General features: G+C 42.7%; 1 protein-coding gene across 1 annotated transcript in view; it reads left to right on the top strand.

Annotated features, from left to right (window-relative positions):
- LOC146775989 (uncharacterized) overlaps positions 1-20,745 on the top strand; it is a 649,670-nt gene that overhangs the window by 107,577 nt on the left and 521,348 nt on the right. The gene's annotated exons all lie outside the window — the stretch shown is intronic.

Below are 20,745 nucleotides of genomic sequence, written 5' to 3'. Positions count from 1 at the left end.
GTTTACAGAGTGGTGGAGGGAAGGGACGGGGCCTGAGGTGACATGTGCAAACACGTCCTGTGGCACATTTTAAGTTGGGGAAATAATTCCCTTTCAATCCTGAGGGACTCTGGGGGCCAACTAGCCCACCAGGTGCTTCCAGTAAGCGCCACTGTGCTGCATTGTAGAGAGGTGGTGCAGGCCGTGCCCCTTTTTTCATCTCTCTGCAACGCAGCTCTGTGGCGCTTACTGGAGGTACCTAGTGGGCTAGTTCGACCCTAGGGACCCTCAGGATTCAAGGGGACTTAATCTCCCAACTTAAAACGGCCCCAGGGCGTGTTTACACAGTGGGGAAGTGAGGGGACGGGGCCTGACACGTGCAAACACGCCCTGTGGCGCATTTTAAGAGGTAGTTTTAATCTCCCTGCGCTATTAAAATACTAGGGGCTTACAGAGGAGGTCCATGCTAATCACAGGGGGACCCCAACGCATAGTGTTCCCTAGTGTATGTAGGTGTTTTCACTGTATTCTAAGTGTCTTTTAACATAGCACTGGCTCTAGGACTGGTTAGTCAGACTCAGTTACCACCAGTATCCGTCTGAAAATGTTAAGGGTACGGGATGATTTTGCAACAAGGCTTCTTTCTGCTCTTCTGTTTGTTCTTTCTGCACATTATCCTTCTTCCTGCACTTTTCTTCATCTTTGAGGACTTCTGTTGTTTCTTTCTGCATTTATTTTTCTTCTTTCTGTGCGTTTTTTCTTTCTTCACATGTCCTATCTTTGTAGGCATAGTTAGAAATTAGCATTTAAAAAACCTTTGAAATTCACTGAAAAAACCATAGGTCTCAGGCACGTTATAGTTAGGAATTAGCATTTAAAAAACCTTAGAAATTCACTGAAAAAAACATAGGTTTCAGGGGCGTTCTAGTTAGCTTGACTTTTCACTCATATAAAACCATTGAAATTCCCCCATTATAGTTTGTTCAGCTAACTATAACTCATGCGCCCGCAATGCACTGCTGATGACGTCACATATTACATCAGTCATGACATGGTCAGTGACATCACTGATGACATCTCAAATTACATCACTTATGACATCATCCTTGTGATAGTGGCAGACCTCCTCTCACCCTGATATAACCTTTGATACACACATTCAAAAATAGAAACTAAAATTTTCAAAACAATGGACATACCAATACCAGTTACAACAATCTATTCAGTAATTCTAAGATCCACCTACACATCCACTCATTCACCAACAGTCCTATACAGTCACTCCTACATGTACTCACTCATCATATGTACTTATACACCTATACATCCTGTTACACAACCTCACTCATCCATAGAGTTACTCACACACAGTCACTCATGCTAATAAAGAATCAAACATCCATTTACTTGCATATACAGTTATACACACACTACCACACTTACTTCTACAGAAACGTACACATACTTAGTTTTTTAAACAATCACTTATAGAAACACATACTTATTCATACAGGAACTCTTCCAAACTCTCACATATACTCACTTATATCCCCAATAGTCACACATACTAGTTTAAAACATATGTAGTTACTCATAAAGACACTATTGAGACAGTCATTCACTCACTAACACACCCATACATACACTCATCCACCCATACAGTCCTGCACACATGCTGTCTTCAACACATACAAACAGTGAGTCACTCATTCATGCATCTATGCACTACATAATACCCCCCACCGAACCATACAGACACTCATGCTGGTACTCAAAAAAAACAACTAATAACCTATATAGACACTCATGTAGCTACTCACTAACCAATGCAGCCACTTATACACAAAGTGAGAGACTAATACAGATATTTACATATTTAAGCATTACTCACTAAGTCAGTCAGTCAAAATATCTTTATTCGACTCAATTAAAGTCATACAAAGAGATTAAAAACATTTCATACAAAGAGTTAGGAACATTTCATGCGTGTTAAAATATGACAATAAAATAATTTACATTAAAACAAATCTAGGCATACAAAAGTTAAAAAGGAATAACGATGGATCTAATGGGTATGTTTTTTTCATCCTAACTGCAGCTACCAAGAAATTGGGTATACAAAAATTGATATGTATGTTGGGCAATGATTGCAAGAAGAGCAGAGCCGGTCTCACTTGTGTGAAGCCCGCCTCCTTCAAAGCTGATACCAGATAATTTTTCCTTGGCTCTAAATAAAACCCACAAAACATAACAAAATGCATGGTGTCTTGGGGTGAGAAATGATCGCAACTGCAGGGTAAGGCTATTTCCGGTTTTTCCCATGTTTTAAAAGTGCCTAAATAAAAATGTAACAAATTAAACCTGAACTTGGTTAAAAGAAATCTATGGAATGGATTTGTAACTCACTAAGTCATGTATTCACTAAGATGCACTTAATCAGTCAGTTATACAATCAATTTTTCCAAAAAAATCATCCATTTAGACACTTATATACCCATTTATTCTTCCATCGACCTTAAGATATACATATATAAAACATATTTAATTTTCAGAAAAACACACATTCACTGGATGATGTCATCTGTGATGTCATTGGAGATGTCATCAGTGATGTCATCAGTGATATCACTGACCATGTCATGAGTGATGTAATATGTGACGTCATCAGCAGTGCCTTGCGGGCGTGCTAGTTATAGTTAGCTGAACTAACTATAACGGGGGAATTTCAATGGTTTTGTATGAGTGAAAAGTCCAGCTAACTAGAACGCCGCTGAAACCTATGGTTTTCCCAGTGAAAAAAAAAAATATATATATATATATTATTTTTTTTTTCACTTAAAAACCATAGGTTTCAGGGGCGTTCTAGTTAGCTGGACTTTTCACTCATACTGATAACATCATCCAGTGAGAGTAAGTATTTTGTAAATATTTCTGAAACTTAAAGAAATATATTAAGCTACTGCATAAGTTAAATTAGTATTCTTTCCATACTTCTAATAAGTGACACAATTTCCAACATGTGATCTGAGCGGTTCTGAGACTGTCTGTATTTGTGTGAGAATAGGGGTGTGAGTGGCTGTATGGGTGAGTGAGTGTCTGTGTGAGAGGCTGTATGGGTGAGTGAGTGGATGTGTGAGTGCTTGTGTGGATGTGTGAATAGGTATTTAAGTGGTTGTGTGGGTGTGAGTTGTGGCTTTGTTGAGAGGCTGTGTCAGTGAGTGGGGGTGTAAGTGGCTGTGTGGGTAAATAAGTGGGTGTGTGAGTAGCCGGATGGGTGATTGACTATGGGTGAGAGTGGCTGTCTGAGTAGGTGTATGGGTCGGTGAGTGGCTGTATGTGTGAGTGAATGCGAGAGTGTCTCTACTGATTAGTGAGTGGGTTTGTAAGCAGTTGTATGGGTGTGTGAGTGGGTGTAAGAATGGTTATGTAAGTGTGTGAGTGGATACATGAATGGTTCTGTGGATGTTGTCATCAGTGATGTCATTTGAGATGTCATGAGTGATGTAATATGTGAAGTCATAAGCATTGCATTGCCGGGGCAGAAGTTATAGTTAGCTCAGGTAACTTAACTACTGAATTTAACTGGTTTTGCAGGAATGAAATCTGAGCTTAATTATACTGTCCCTGTAACCTTTGTTTTTTCGTGTGTGTGAGAATAATAATTGTCTGTGCTTTCATGTGCATGCTAAATATTCACAACTGATCTTTATTTTCCCACCCAAAACCGCTAACGTCTACTATGTGCTTCACGTCAAAACATTTCTTGTGCTACCTAATAAAATGAACTGAATAATTTACTGAACACCATTTTATTTCTGTGCAGTTTTCCTCAAGTTAGCCTGTATTGCTAGGTATTGCAATGATATTGAAAAATGATGTAAAGATTCATTATAGTGTCAGTTAGACATTGAAAGGTCATCATAATTTAAAGATGCATTTAAAATCTCAGAGAAAAGGCTGTGAAGAGTATTTTAAATAAAAGAACTCAGAAATTCCAGTCGTGTTCATCATATATATGATGTACTAATGCAGCTGGCTTTCTCACTGAACTGCGAAGGTCACAGGGCACTATTCACCACACATTAATATCTAGAGGATCAGGACTTGGTGGATAAGTGAAATGGATTTAAGAACCGAGAGCAGAAGCCTGTGGCTCTCTTTAATGAGAGACTGACCTGCAACATCTGCAATATATTCAGAAATGCCTTCTATTATTTTCCACTAGTCATTTTCTAAACTTGCCTACAATATATCGGCTTTAGCTGTACCACAATTGTGTATTTTATTCGATTCCTGAAAACTGTAAAGAACTAACAGAGCTATACTGATGACAGGACTTTAGAGTCTCATTGAATTATACATGCGCTCCTTCGAAAAGTGCTGTGTCGGAAGAATTCGGGGTTCTTTGTATGTTACCTGTCAGAAGTGGGCAGAACTAACAAAATGCAAATATTGTACAGCTCTTTGATCTGAAAGATATCAAAAAGTGGGTAGAGAATGAAAGGAAGAGATTGTTGTTGTCTACTTGACTCTATGCAATGACCCCCTTCCAGTCAGAAATGTAAAAAATAAAATCTTAATTAAAACCGAATACTGTAAAAATGATCTTCCTCTGCTCCTATATTTTAATCTCTTTTTATCTGTTTATTTATGCACATTCACAAAATGTTCTCACAGGATTTGTTAAAAGTGGCATTGAGTGTCTTTTCGAACTGAAGATTGAGCTGCAGGGGACAGTCACAGGTCTGAATCTGCACTGCTGGGGTATTGGAATGGATTATTGTAATGCCAACTGATCGTAGTGCAGGCTTATTGGCAATGTGTAATAACTAGGACGTGCACCTGTTTTCATGCCACACTGCCCAATATTTCCTCGTAGTCCCTCAACCCCCTTTAAGAACATAAAGAAGAGAGGATTGCCTGCTCCCATTTATTGCCAATCGAGCAGCAACTGCCGCTTTGGCAGTAGAAAAAACAACAATTTGAAAAAAAACGCAGTGCACAAAAGTAGTCCCTGTAGCTTATAGTATAACAGTTTTGAATTTCCATTCTCAGCCCGCAAGATAGCTCTGGGAATCACTGTATCTATTGTAGAGGTCTGTGTGTATCCAAACGATCATAGATGTAAGTTCTCTCAGTTCTGTTCAGCCTTTCATCCTTGTGATTTAGATAAAATGAGTCCAGTTAAATTGTGTAATAATTAATACCTATCACTACCTAGATATAAGGCGAGTAGTCGAGTGCGCTTTATAACTGTAGTAATTATCATTTATTTTCTTAGGTGAGAGTCCATTACAGAATGTCCTGTCCTAGTTTCTAACTTAACTGAGTCTTAGTCATTAACCTAGTGATGTACTTCAAGAGACAGCTCAAATTTAGCACCTGCTGTTCTCTGTGTGTTTGACTCCAAATACTGTTGATGTTTACAGTATATGATTGGCACTCCTGTGCATTGCCAGACTAGCCATTTGAAGTTTGCTTGCTATTTTGGCACTCTGTAATTTCTTATGTGGGTTGTAAAGTAGGGGGGCTCTTTAAGAGTTTGGTTTATTGTCACTATCCATCACTGCAAGTGCTTACTTAAAACATTCATTGGATTCACCTTGGATGCCAATCTCACCCTTAATGAAAACTTTGCTGAAAAAACAAAGATGGCCAGGTACCAATTCTGTATTTTAAATAAAGTGAAACGTTTTCTTCCAGAAAACTACTTTGGAGCTGCTGTTTAAGCTCTTGTACTCTTGCATCTGGATTAAGGTAACATCCTGCTCTATCGCCTCCCAGACTCCTGTACACCATAGCACATCTCACCCAGGGCTGGAAGAAATATGATCACATCTCCACCATCCTGATGGAACAACTTTGACTCCCCTTGTTGACCCTCACTGTCTTACAAACTAGCTGCATCATTTGCAAAGCCATTAAGACCAACACCCTGCTAAACTTTCGGGCAGGTTCATCATCTATGGTGGCTCTTGGCATGCCCACAAGTGAGGCCAACATCCGACTGGAGACTAAGACATATAAAAAAGAACAAACTAGGCCGCAGACTTTTCCATCTATGCACTCGGGATCTAGAACAACATCCCCACATCTATAATAACTGCCATAATACTGTTCCAAATGCAATTAAAAAAAGAGCTGGTTGAAGAAAAACCTCTTTAAAGAACACTACACTACAATGCAGTAATATAATTAAATATAGATAAGTAACGTTAAAAATAGGGATGTTTTTCACATAGGGGTACTGAGTGACATCAAATAGACAATGGGAGTGAACCTCTAGTTTTCTATGATGTCCATAAGCACTGGATGGAAAAACACGGGGGGCTCAGCACCCACAAAATAACCATGCTGGAATCAGAAGGTGAATGAGCAGTTTAGATGCCTTTATTTTTGTTTTATTCTCTTGTGTATTTGCAATTGATTTCAAACACAGAGGTCAAATGTAATGCTATGTCTTCTGACAAATTGCAGTTTTTTCTTTTAACCAGGTGATTCAGCTTATTTTTCTTTTTCTGACTCAAAAGTTGGAGGATTTTTTAAAGTGAGCTTTCCCACAATCTTCCTGGGATGCAGGGAATGTGGAAGAAAAAGCTGAAGGATGTACATTTTTGTTTAAAGCACAGCAACGTTTAAAGACCTGTAAACAAACTGTGCAAATATTTAAAAATATATCACCAGTTTGGAAAGCATGTTTTTTGTAATTCTTCAGTGTGATGTAAACAAATAATTATGTAGGATTTAAACAAATCTATACACAATTTACTTGATGTGTAAATTAATAAATATTCTCTGACACCTAATTTCTGCACCTACACTACACGGTTTTATCAGTAAACTTGCATGTCTGTCCAAATTTAGCGATCATTTATATAAAAAAATGTGCTGTCTATAAATGACAGGTGACTTGTGTTATATTCTATATTATTCTGTGTCTCCTTCTCCTTGCTGCTCAGCCTGTGTGTGTGTGATGTCATCAGAATGTTTGTGATGCATGGTTTGAATGTGTGGTCAGTTGGAATGTGATGGGCTGAGCAGCTGGATGCTGCTCCCGGTGGGGCCTTCTTTACCATCTACCTTATGACCAATAAATCTACTTAATTATACCTACGGCTACTGGATTACTTACCTGCCAGAGTACATTCTTCAATGTAACAGTGGCGACGAGGATGGGATGGTGGTTATGTGAAGTTAAGTGTCTGATTGAATTGTCGTGTTATTTTTGCATTAGTTATTGTCTAATTGAGTTGTCATTTGATGTTTCTGCATTGAATTGTTGGATTGTCATGTGGTGCTTTTGCATTGGTTTCGTGCAAGGTGATACTATGCCTCTTTTTATGTTTTGCGCGAGATGTGACGTCCTACCTTTCTTTCGAATTTAGTGCGAGTGGTGTTTTCGTTATTTTGGGTGTGATGCTATTATTTATTCCATTGTACCTCATTTTACACTGTTTCAGTTCTTTATTATGCTGTATTGCTATTCCACAATTTTATTTGTAGTCATTCTTATATTCTTATTCAGTGGTGATTTGGAAATTCTAACTTTGTCACCGTCATTGGCATACTGTATTTATTCACTTCTGCTTTCTTTTGTTTTCATTGTTTTGAATGAGGGAGATGTGTTATATTCTATATTATTCTGTGTCTCCTTGTCCTTGCTGCTCAGCCTGTGTGTGTGTGATGTCATCAGAATGTTCGTGATGCATGGTTTGAATGTGTGGTCAGTTGGAATGTGATGGACTAAGCAGCTGGATGCTGCTCCCTGTGGGGCCTTCTTTACCATCTAACTTATGACCAATAAATCTACTTAATTATACCTACGGCTACTGGATTACTTACCTGCCAGAGTACATTCTTCAATGTAACAACTACCACACCATGCTTCAGTTATATATTTGCAATAATGTGCTCCAAAATGTGTCACCAGTTACATACCACCCAGTTACCCCCACACTCCTGCAGAATGGCTGTGACACATTTTTCTTGTTCATAGATAATTATAATCGATATCTTCGCATTATCATGTTTTTTTACACATTGTCGCCATCTTGGCATTTGAATCATTCTTTCGGCAGGTCACGTTTAACGCATAGGTATGGTGATGGGGTCATCACAAGTTTATTTAACAGAGGTGCCGCATTGTTATCTTGATTGTATAGCCTATTTCACTTGTGGCACGTAATAACGCAACAGCTTTCAGTTTCATGCGAAGTGTCGTTTTGACATTTTTATCATCATTGGAAATTACTTTAACATGATTGTCCGACACATCATCATTTATATTCTTCAACTTTTGTTCGCTTCCTGTTTCCACTAAGTCTTAACATTGTTTCTTAATCGCATATAATGTAACAGAGGGTCGTCTTAACATGGCGCCTACGCAGTAGACCTTCAGAGTTGAGCATTTTAGTAATAGTCCGTCTTCACCGTTTACCATGAATGTTGAGATCGCGTGGTTATAACCGCGAGCACATGGGGGTACGTTTCACTAACATTACGGAAGCTACTCTTCAAACGTAAATATACTGCTTTCAGGTACGAAGCGTCCTATATTATAATGGTTCCCATTCAGAACCAAACGCGTCTTTCCAATTTATCGAGTACGGGTGACAACCTAATTTCCATCCTTGTTGCTTCCTTGTGCAGATATTCGATACAATGGGTGCTATTGAGGTAAGACTGTTCACTAGTGGGTGAGTGGCCCACACATATTACTGTTATAATTTTGAGTCTTTCGCATAATGATTCTTACTCTTGATCCATGATGGTTCTTTGTTTCAGAACACGTGTATGCAAAACCTCTAAGAGGTAATCGTTGTTTATGAGCTTTTCTAATGGCAATGGTTCGCCACTTTTTGAGCGTGATTAGGTTGTGAATACATCATGATTGCCATTTGGTATTTCAGATTGTACTTCGTTAAGATCACCGGTTCATGCAAGTCATAACTGCCCACTGAAGGTAGGATCAATTGTTATATTCAGGACATATCACGTCATTTCATACAACATCACAACAATTTGATAATAATCACATAAATCATGAAATTTTAATAACCCGCAGTTCACATAAATGTTGTTCTTCGAGCCTCTATTTGGACAGACACTAAAAATAAAATTATTTTATTTTTTATTTCAGAATTGCCCCTGAGGAAGGAACTATTATGTTCCAAAATGCATTGGGCGTGAGTACCCATTAATGTATAAATTTGCAAATCAGCATATGTATTGGTCTTGTTGAATCTCATGCACAAGAACATTGTTGTACTATGCAAAAAATTGATTTTTACAACGTCATGTATAAATGCTTGAAAGATTATGTAACTTTGGTTTGAAATGATTTTCAAGAGAAAATAAATGAAAAAATTGTGAATATATGTTTATATAGTGGTGTTTAGACACCTTGTGAACAGTGCGCAGCAAATACATGCTTCCATACTTGTGATTAACTTGGCGTGACACATTTGCAGCACTTTGTGTGATGCCTCGATTTCACAATCCCTATGAGTTTACTGATGTAAGAATGATGGCAGCACACCCACTCTAAAAAGTTTTTATTACAACTGAAGATGTCATTGAGAACCACGAGGTGAAAAACATCCCTGTTATATACTTTTTATCGATCTATAATTTTATGTTGTGTGGCCCCCAAAATCCTCTGCCCCTGCTTTCAACTCGTAGTCAGGGGCTGAGAAGTGATGGAGAAGCCATACACACTATGACCTCTACAACCTGATCCCAATGTAAAAAAAAAAAAAAAACTGCCTTCTGCCACCCAACCCCACCACTCTGTTTTCTCTTCCCTAACTTTCAGAACACTGCTCCCTGCTTTCCAGTTTTTGTGGCAGGCGCACCGTCAGCCTAGCCAGAGCAGCCTGGAATTCCTTAATGATGTAGCAATAGTGGGCATCAAGTTCTGTTACCTACTGTTGCCATGTCACAGTAGTGATTGACTGGATTTAAAATCTGGCTATTCAAGCATGACAATCCAATAGCCAGCAACCCTTCAAATCACTCATTAACTTCCTTTTGTGCTGTGCAAAAACTGCATAATACACACATGCCTACTTGAAAAACAGCGCTTTAAATGGGAGCGAATGGACCCCTTTTTCCTTCTTTGGGAAAACACCCGCTACTAACAAACAACTCACATACAGGCTAGCTCACTATGCTCACTCGCGCAACGAAATGTGGGCTTGCTTCCTTATTTTTGCCAGGTCGGAATATAGTTTCCTGTCGTGGCCTGCTCCTGTGCATCAGTTGAAATCAGGACCTAGAAGATGACACTACCATAATAAACAACTGTCACACAGAGTGCACAAGTGGCCGTACATATTTGCACTTATATTTCAAGATTACAAAGGTTCTGCACTGTAACAGTATAATTGTGCACATTTAATAAAGATGACGCCTGATTACGTGATTCACTGTCTATTCTCATACAAAGCTGTTAATTACAATAGGCATACATACGAAATTACTTTACTTGCATGGCCCTTATTTGAAAAAACGCATCCAACACTGAACCTATGTATTTAAAAAATATTATTGATATCTAATTTCATGAATTAAATATATTCAGGAACTAGCTGCAAACATGTTATTGTGCTTTGGAGCACATTTTTTGGCAGTGTTTTATTTGCATGCGAGCTTTATAGGTTGAGCCGTTGCAGCGCATGCGCTGCTCTGCGAGGCATGCTGTATTGAGGTGGGGATTTGAAGCTCCGCCCACATTTTTCATTGGCTTGTGTCATTGTCTGCTGTAAACTGTGGCATGTTTATTGACCAAGAGGTTTAGTAGCCCCTCTTCAATACCGCTTTGTCTCATTTTGTATCTTTCCATGGCGACACCCCCTGTTACGTGTGTTTTTGCTTGATAGGCTTTAATTACAGCCTCCATGCACTTTTTTCTCAAATAGCTTTGTGCTGCCTGCTTTTGCAGGTACGACCGCTTTCTCCTAACGTTTAAAAAAATAAAGAAGAAATTATAGCACGCATTTGCAATGCAATACATCTAGCACTTGCCAGAATTTAAGCTATTGGCTTTGCAAATGACAATGCCTTTTATGTATCTGTTTTAAAACCAGTACATAAATAAAAGGCATTGTTATTTACAATGCCAATAGCTCAAACTCTCATAAATGCAAGACCTATTACATTGCAAATGCTTGTTTTCTTCCTAGTATAGCTTTTCTCCTTAGGACAATTCGTCCCTCAAACATCAGTTTCAAATCACAACATTGTTTCAGGCTATTAACAGACTATTTGAACTTCTAATTTAATAGCTGAATATTTGCATCAGACATGGTTCAGGAACAGATAAAATACAATTAGTAAGGTAAAACAGAGATTATGACCATCTAACGAAGTACATACTGTTTCGTTATATTTACCAATAAACTGACATTATACTCTTCCATTCTTTCCTTGCCCACAGCTCCTTTTAATCAGACTTGAGTGGAAATCAAGCTTTTTAAGAAACTTTTTAAGATGGTTGAAATCAGGAGGATAAATTGAGGCTTGTACTCCATCATATTGCTGATTTTAGAACATTTAATTGTGATTTGAGTTATGGGTCCCCTTCCACACGCATTATTTTGATTTTGTTTTTACCTTAACAGGACTCATTTCTGAAGGACTTAAGAGGTTGCGCACAATTTGTTTGATTTGGATTGAAACTAGTCTTGTCCAGCTGCCACCAGGCCTGGATATTGTTATGGCTCTTTTTATTGTCTATTTGCAGTCAACTCCTCAAACCTTTCTATTCGTTGCCTTAGGGTTGCCCCATGCTGCATAACAGACTTTGGATGTTAGTTAGATGCAACGCACATTCCTCTATTCTAGATTTTCTGTGTGCATATTTTAGATAATATGCTCAAAGATTACTATGGTAACAATTCAATGATTGTTTGCCTTATTTGCTGAAGACAAAACTTTATCCTCTTCAATATAATTGACCAAGTGGAAATTAGATTAATCTAAGCAGAAATCTTCACCAGCAGCTGCTTAATACCTCAACAGAAACATTTGGGGAAATGTACCCTTATCACCTTTTTTTGTTTTTTAAATATATGTTTATTAATTTCACAGTAACAAAACTCACATACATTGTCCAGTCAAAGTTTCGGCATTTGATACAGTATGTCTCAATCATTAGGAGCAATAAACCAAGTGGAGTCACGGTGCTTCCAAAAGTCTCTCTCCCGTGCGTTGCATTTCCATTTCCACCTATGGGGAAACACACAGGTCACCTCGATATACGTTCCATTTGCCACATTTTCTATCCCATTTCTTTGGACACCCGCACGATTTAAATACCTCCTTCTCTGCTATCCTACATTTATCAAACTCCTGTTCTCATACTCGATGGGAAGACCTAACGGCCACACCCCACTGTCTCGCAATCTCCCAATTTACCAAAGTGTAGCCCAATGTGGTTAGCTGCTGTTCCACTTCTGTGAGGTTTGTCTGCCCCCACATGTTGAGTAGGCCCAGTTGTGATGTAAGAGTGCGTCCCTTCCCCAGTGCATCTCTGACATGTCTCGTAGCCCTCTCCCATATGGGTCGTACAACTGGACAGTCCCAAATCATATTATAATAAGCTGCATCTTGCTGGCAGCCCCGTAGGCAGAGCGCATCAGACCGTAAGCCTATCTTCGCCAGTGTAACCCCCATGAGATAAGATCTATACAGGATTTTGTGTTGGATTAATCGGAAACAAAGGGTAATGGGTGCCTCTCTTTGGGACATTAGCGCCGCTTGCCAGTCTTTGTCGTCAATGGGCCCGAGATCCCTCTGCCATTTCTCACGGAGTTTGTGGAACGTGTCGGGTAGGTTATTACACAGTTTTCTATAAGTTAGTGATATGGCTTTATTAAACAACGGCCCGTCCAGTAGCCGATCCTCCAAGGGGGACGACTCTGGTATGTCGCTCATGTGAGGAAGAGCTGTGGCAAGGGCATGTCGAATTTGCAGATATCTAAATACCTCCCCTTGGGCCATATCATATTTCTCTCTCAATTCCCCATACTTCAGGATTGTGCCCTTCTTCACCAGGTCCCCTATAGTGGAGATTCCAATAGTGTCCCACTTGTCAAACCCTGGCTGATGAAATAGTAGTCCAAGTCGTTGAGTGAACCACAGTGGCGTGGCCTTAGTCAATAAATTTGACCAACCTAAACGGGAGTTCGCCTGGTTCCAGATTGCAATTGTGTGGGCTGTGGGGCCGAGATACTTTCCTCTCTGGGCCTTAGAGTATAATGCCCCCATGTATCCCTCACTACCCATTTGATATCTGCCCAAGAGATAGGCCGGATCATTAGGGGAGCGATACACCCACTGGTTTACCACCATTAGTTGTGATGCCCAATAATAGTCTTATGTCAGGGAGGGTGATTCCCCTGTTATACCACCCCTTGGTTAGCTTACTCATTGCTATGCGAGGAGAGCCACTGTCCCATAATAACGTCCTGACCTCACCTTCCACCCCAGAGAAATATGCGTCTGGGACCTTATGGGGAAAGTTCTGAAGGATGTAAAGGAAACGTGGGAGGGCCAGCATTTTAAAGAGAGCAGCTCGGCCCACTAGAGAGAGGTGCAACAACCTCCAATGCTTGACATCGTTGCACAGCCTAGCCAAGGAAGCGGCTAGATTGCGATCATAGAAGAGTTGGGGATCCGGAGTTATGAAAACTCCCAGGTATCGAAAGCCCTCAAGGGCGACCTCCACTTTGCATCCTGATAGGAGCCTAGGAACCGGGCCTCGAAGGACAAATAGTACCGACTTACTCCAATTGATCACATACCCTGAGTATTTGCCAAAGTGTGTGAATATGTTTAACACACTATGTATGGACTTATATGGGGAGGCAAGATACAACAGGATATCGTCCGCATTTAAGGAGATGCGGTCATCATGTCCTTCCGCTCATTTCATCCCTCGCAGCATGACATCTCTCCTCACCCAGGAGGCTAACGGTTCCAACATTAAAGAGATGATTAGGGGATATAGGGGACATCCCTGTCGGGTGCCCCTTTTTAACGAGAAGATGCGAGACGTATGGTTTTTTTACCCGCACTTGTCCACGCAGGCCCGTATACAGCCGCACCCAGCCCAGAAATTATGGGCTGAAGCCCAGGCGTTTCAGGATTTCAAAGAGATCTGGCCATTCGATAGAATTGAACGCCATTGAGGTGTCGAGAGAAAGCACCACTGCGTCTTCCTCTATAAACTCCCAGCGCGCAAGGACGTTGTGAGGGCGCCGGATATTCAACGCCGTGTTCCTCCCTGGCATGAAGCAAAATTGGTCCGGGTGGACCAGTGAAGGAATGAGCGCGACCAAGTGTAAGGCCAGCAATTTCACAAGGATTTCCGCGTTGATTAAAGAAATTGGCCGATAAGAGCCGCAGTCCTCAGCATGTTTCCCCAGCTTACGAATAACCCCTATTGATGCTAGCCACTGGTCGAGCGGCAGAATCCCTTTCTCATAACTTTCATCATACATAGCCCACAAATGTGGCGCCGCCTGGGAAGCAATCGTTTTCAGAAATTCTATGGGTATCCCATTGGGCCCCATCGCTTTCCCTGATTGGATATTGCTAATGGCCTTTTTAATTTCATCATCCGTCAGTTCTTTGTCCAGGGCGTCTGTCGGTATCAGAAAGTGTAGGCAGATTACTATCTGATAATAGCCGGCTGGTGTCTTCCGCCTTGTATGTGGTTGAGGGAGTGTAAATTTGTTCCAGGTGGTCAGCGAATGCGTCCACTATGTCTTTTGGGTTTGTGACTTGCGTCCCATCCTTGAGAATCAGCCTGGGCACCCATCTCTCTCCCTGTTCCTTCTTCTCCAACCATGCCAGTAGTTTGCCCGCCTTATCCCCCAGTTCATACAGCTTATGTTGGGTGTGTAGGAGTTTGACCCTCATATGTTTCCTCACCAAGTTCCTATACACCGATTGTTTAAGCGTCAGGCGATGCGTAGCCGTCTCTGAGGGAGTATTGATACTTTCCTGCTCCAGCTGCTGGAGGTCACTTTCTAGTTGTGTGATTTGTTGCTGTCTTTTTTTGTATACCCCACTTTTAGTGCCAGGGCTTGCCCCTTTAGTACCGCCTTGAAGGCTTCCCATACGGTCTGCGCCAAGTCCACTGACCCTACGTTTTCTTTGAAATAATTAACTGTCTGTGTAAATAGCTCCGATTTGATATCGGGGGATTTTAAGCAGCCATGGACTATAATGGCCCGCGGTTGGCGGCTAAAATATGTAAGTTCAACCCACACCGGGGAATGGTCAGAGATACCCCTCGGCAAAGCGTGGGGGTTCAGGAATCGGCCGATTGACGCTAAGTATGTTAAAAAATAGTAAATACGGGATGTGCTCTTGTGTGCATAGGCATAGTAGGTGTGTTTGGTGCCCTCTGGCTGTAATGAGCGCAACACATCAGTTAGTCCCAGAGCTGTAGTGAACTCTTCCATACGTGTGTGGGGTCGTGGCAATGGTCGGGGTGGATGTCTATCCATCCGGTCATCCATTGTCATATTAAAGTCTCCGCCCAAAATCAAAGTGCCAATGGGGAGGTCTGCTAATATCTTCCCAGGTCTACCAATGCCTCCTTACCAAGCACCGGCGGGAGATGTACTGAAATCACAGGGCTCTCCCCTCCCATTGCGCCTCTGAAACCGCAAATCTACCCCTTGGATCCACCCAGGTGCGCTTCAGTGTGAGTGCCAGAGATTTTTAACCAAGATACATGTCCCACGGGATCCTGAAGTGTATTCAGCGTGTATCAGCAACTTATATCCCCACTGAGTGAGGCATTTGTTACCCACCATGTTCGTCTCTTGCAACATCACCAAATCAGGGGCTTGTCTTTTTAAGTACTGCTGCACTATACCCTCTTAATTTTGTCCCCCATCCCATTCCGAGTAAGCTCGGAGAGTGACAATTCTATATTAGCCTCTGTCATGTAAATTATGGGCAAAAGGAGAGGAGCTCTCTGACTCCCCCAAGCATGATTTTTAGACCTCGCAGACTTGGTCTCCAACGCCCACCCTTGCCAAAACAGTTGTGCACATAAACTACAGCAAACTCCCTGACCATCTTCCCATTGAAGCAAATAACCACAGCCTAGACCAGGTATGACTCTATGTACTCTGTGTCTCATAAACTCAAACAACTCTGTAAAGATCGTCTAGGAACAAACCCGATTGCACACCACAAATGTGAGTGCGGGAAACAATATGCAAGTCTGACTGTTCACAGATTTTGAGTGGAGAGCAAAAACAAATTAAAACCAACAACTCCAACCACCCCTCCCCCCTCCCTGCCCCCCTGCCAGTGGATTTAAAACTACCAACTACCCAACAAGACAGAGTGCCTATCCCCCCCCCCATGATTATAAGGTGCTAGGGTTGCAGCAATGTCCCCCTCTCGCCGTGATACAAGGATAATGGCACAGTATATCGCATAATATTAGAGACGCCCGGCCCCAGCACGCACCATAATAACCAATTAGAGAACAGCCAACTAGTCCCTTGCATAGAGTTCAAGGGCATAAATAAAATTAGATATATAGAAAGGACCCCTTAGTATACCAATGATAGCACCGCCCCACCTCAGTGTCATTATGCGTAGCAAGGTGAGTCCATGCCAGACCTCAAAGTTCCATCAGTGCAGCCACCAGGCAGTCAGTCCGACTCCTTCTCTGTTCTGGCCAGATCACCACGTCGGCCGGTACTGTGTTCAGGACTGTGGGTCCGAGGACCACCATTGCGGTCTCGGTTGTGTTTCTCTACACGGCGCCAGTCCTCCAGCCAGTCCCACACATCTTCAGGGAAGGAGTAGAACTATGCTTTATCCTCTGATTCCACTCGAAGTTTTGCAGGAAACAGAATGGCGTACTTCACCTCCTTTTCTCTCAATGCCCGTTTGACCGCCAGAAAACTACGACGCTGAGCTTGGACTCTTGCAGTGAAGTCAGGGAAAAAGGGAACAGCACTATCCTCAAGCTTGACCGGTGGGACCGCACACGCGGTTTGAAGTATAACATCTCAATCCCTAAAGTAGAAGATTTGCGCTATATTAGGCCTCGACGAGGCTCCAGGCCGTCCCCCAGAGACGTGATGGACGCGTTCGATGGAGAAGTAGTTGGAGAGTCGTTTTGGTTGCAACTTCTTCAGGATCAGCTCCTCAACGAAAAGATCCACCACAGGTCCTTCTGCGCGTTCTGGGACGCCTAAGATTAGTATGTTGTTTCTACGCCCCTCCCTTCATACTCATCGAGCTGGTGCGCCATCTTGATTTGCTGATCTAGCAGTTGAGTGACTTGCTGTTTTAAAGCGGCAGTATCCTTTTGTAGTTCCGGTGTGGTATCCTCCACGCGAGAGTCAATTTTCCGAAGGTCGGCTCTGATCAGGGAGACCTCTACATTCACCGTGTCAATATGAGTCTCTAAGGAGGTCCGCACGCCTGTGATGGCCGCCATGATGTCTTGCAATGTCAACACTTGTTGTGGCAGCGGGCTTGGCTGAACTCTGGCACCTCCTGCGACCTGGCCTCTCTCTCCTCCCCCGTGCCCGACCAGGCAAATTTAGCCAGCTTGTTCTGCGCCTGGGTCTTGGCGCCTTTACCACTTGCCATGAAGTAGAATCATTTGCCCCGATTATGACAGAAATTCTTGGGCGCAGCCTCAGTACTCACCGCCGCCTGCTCAGGGGGAAAGTGAAACCCCCCAACAGCCTCTCGGTTTTCCTGGCCCACCAACTCTCCAGCAGCCGGGTGGTGGGTGAAGAGCCGAGCCCAGTACACAGCACCCAGAGGGCACAGTAACTATCCAGAATGCGTCGGATCCTCACACTGCTGCCGCCAATCAAGGCAATAGGTCTCAGTGTCTCCGTGGGGCAACAGTGGGATGGGTAAGTAAGGCAATTAACTGAACACGGGGATCATCCACTTGGTTCTCTTTTATAATCAGGATCTGCGATTGTCCATCACATAGTACAGCCGTGAGGGTATGGCTGTGCACCTGGAGAGCATTTGCTTGAGAAGTGTCACTATCTCTGCCAATCGTGATTGATGCCAGCCCCTCTTCTACTCTGTGGGTTTAGATGGTGGAGGTCCACTGTAGATATTGGCAGGTGAAGCCCTGTGAAGGGTAGAACTCTGGTGCGGGTGTGTTCAGGCCAATCTGCACCCTATATGCCCCCACCGATTCTCCACAGTGCACTGGGCCACCCACCGCTGCTTGCCGTGCTCGCGCTGCCGCCCCTCAGATCCGGCCGCCAATTGGCCACACAGGCCAGGGTATCAGATCAAACTGCGGCTATGACACCCTCCACCAGTGCATCTCGCAAGCCCCCAATTGGGTCGGGACGGGAGAGGAGGAGAAGGCCCGGCTCACACTCACCGCCTCCTCCTCGCTGACTCTGCCGGTATCCACTGACCTCTTGTGCGGCCGTCTGCTAGGCCCGAGAAGCCGGTGCCGCAAGTTATTGTATTGCTGGCAAGGGCAGGCACAGTCGGTGCCGCGGGCTCTTCCCGCACCGGTGATCTGCCGTGAGTTCTTGCCGCCGGGATTTTATAAGCTTGCGGGGCGTCCACGGCTCCGCCAGCGCCCCCCACCAATGCCTGCAATTCCAATGAAGATATGAGGCGTTGCCCTAAGCCCGTCGCTTCCACACTAGCAACCGGTGAGCGAGGGCTTGCCGCCATGATGATCCGGGGCCCGCTGCATCGCGGGTAAATTGCAGCCGCCCTCTGGCTGTAGACTTCATAGATCGGTGCTCCGGGACTCCATGGCCGCGACCCTATTAAGATGGGAGATTCTGTGTATGATTTGGCCGGATAATAATCGGGATATGCAGCAAGGGCTTCGGAGCTGAGTTAGCCTGCGGCCATTCCTTTTGGCTGCTAGCCACGCCCCCGCCTTATCCACTTTTAAAGTGAAAATCTATAACCTAGATGAATCCATCCAGCCATATATACATGCATACATCCATCCATTCATTATTGAAAATCCAAAGAGGAATGACATGAAGGGTGGACAAACTTAAACAGTGCACATACAGGGTGCTGCAGGCCCTACAGGAAACAAATAAAATGGGACCCCTTACCAAATGTTTAAACCCAAAACTGAACTTGATGAACAAAAAGGGCTGTGAAAGAAGAGAGGGCTAAGTGTCCATAGCCCTTGTTTGCCACTTCAACTCTGCCAAATTTGATGGCAAAAGAGAGGGAATGACAGGAGCAGCAGAGACCTACTCCACCCACTACCCAAGGCTCTTTGACAGCAGAGACGGCTCCTCCTGAGGAGTGGAGGAGCATCCCCAGCTGAATCCTGCTAAATGCAGGATGTCAGCACTGGTCTCCAGTGCACATGTCAGATTGGCCGGCTGTCTTTCGACGACCAGCCCGACATGCGCAGTGTAGGCCTAGCAATCCAAAGGCTGTGAAACAGCCTGGGGATTGCTGGCACAGGCCCCCAACCTCAAAATGAGCCCTGGTGGAGCCTGCTCCCACCAATCCTGGAGCTGCTTTCACAGCATGAAAGCAGCTCCAAGATTAGTTGGTGTAACATTCCACAAGCAGGAAGGAAATCCTTCCTTTTCCTGCTTGTGGACAGGAGAAGTGTCACAGCGGTTGTGCTGAAGCTCCACCATTTTTTATTGAAGCTAGCCGCCACTGTATAAGTGTGAGCCATAAGAAGGTTAAGGTAGGAAGGCTCATTGTTCACCCTCTCACCCACAAGAGTAGAGTAGAGGTGGCTGTTAGAGCATGGAAATGTCGATAGCAACAGTCCTAGACTATTATTATAAGCAGCTGCCATACCATTTTCTCCAATAGAGCTCTCAGCATTCTTATATTTAAATATGTGTCTATATAAATCACTGTCACAATAACAAGCACTTTTCCTTTCTTCTAGAACTCTCTTTTGCTTTTGACGCAATGAACCACTATGTTGCTGTGTGTTCATTATATAAACTTGAAATTTATGGTACTATTCTTAGCTGATTTCGCTATTGTCTCCCAAATGGCACTTACCCTCTTTTCTATACTGTGCTCACATTGCTCTCTGCAGTGTTCTTCATGGTTCGGTTCTTAGTACATTACATTTCTCACTGTATAGCATTCTGTTAGCTTCTAATATTTATTTTACCTCTCACTTCCATCCAGAAGACTTTCAAATATATTTCTTCCTTTCTTCTTTCTCTGGTTCTCTTTAGGAACATATATCCTCCTGCTCATTTGCCTTCGATAATTGGACAGCACTGAACTCCTTCAAACATAACCTTAAATACAAAATCCTTTTACTTCAAACCTCTGTGGCTATATCCACCCTCTAAACATTTCTGCTGCTCTTATTGCCTTTTTCTTTCTCTGTTACAAATATTGGTATTAATTGTGCTTATCGTTGAATTTCTTCAAACAATTTTCTTCTGTGGTCAAGTACTGTCCACTATTTGTGTACAGCATCCAGAGAGATAAATATTTCCTACCATTTCCTTTATCAAACCGCTACAGCAGTGCTTGGTCCTTTCTCAAATCAACTATTGTAAATCTTTATTTGTTGGCGTTCCTAAATATTTAGTATCCCCACTCCAAACTATTCAAAACTCCAGTGTCTCTTCTGGCTTTAAATATTTCACACTACCTGTATCTCATATGTTTAATGCTGTTCTGGTTTTTTATTCACTCTGCTCCAACCCTCTCTGGCTTAATAAAATTAGTGAAGAACACATTTCTTATCATGCCTAATCAAACACAACCTTG

The sequence above is a fragment of the Triturus cristatus genome, chromosome 12, assembly GCF_964204655.1.
Source record: "Triturus cristatus chromosome 12, aTriCri1.1, whole genome shotgun sequence".
Taxonomy (NCBI): Eukaryota; Metazoa; Chordata; class Amphibia; order Caudata; family Salamandridae; genus Triturus; species Triturus cristatus.
Note: the sequence above shows the minus strand (reverse complement) of the source record. Positions and strands in the feature narration are given on the sequence as shown.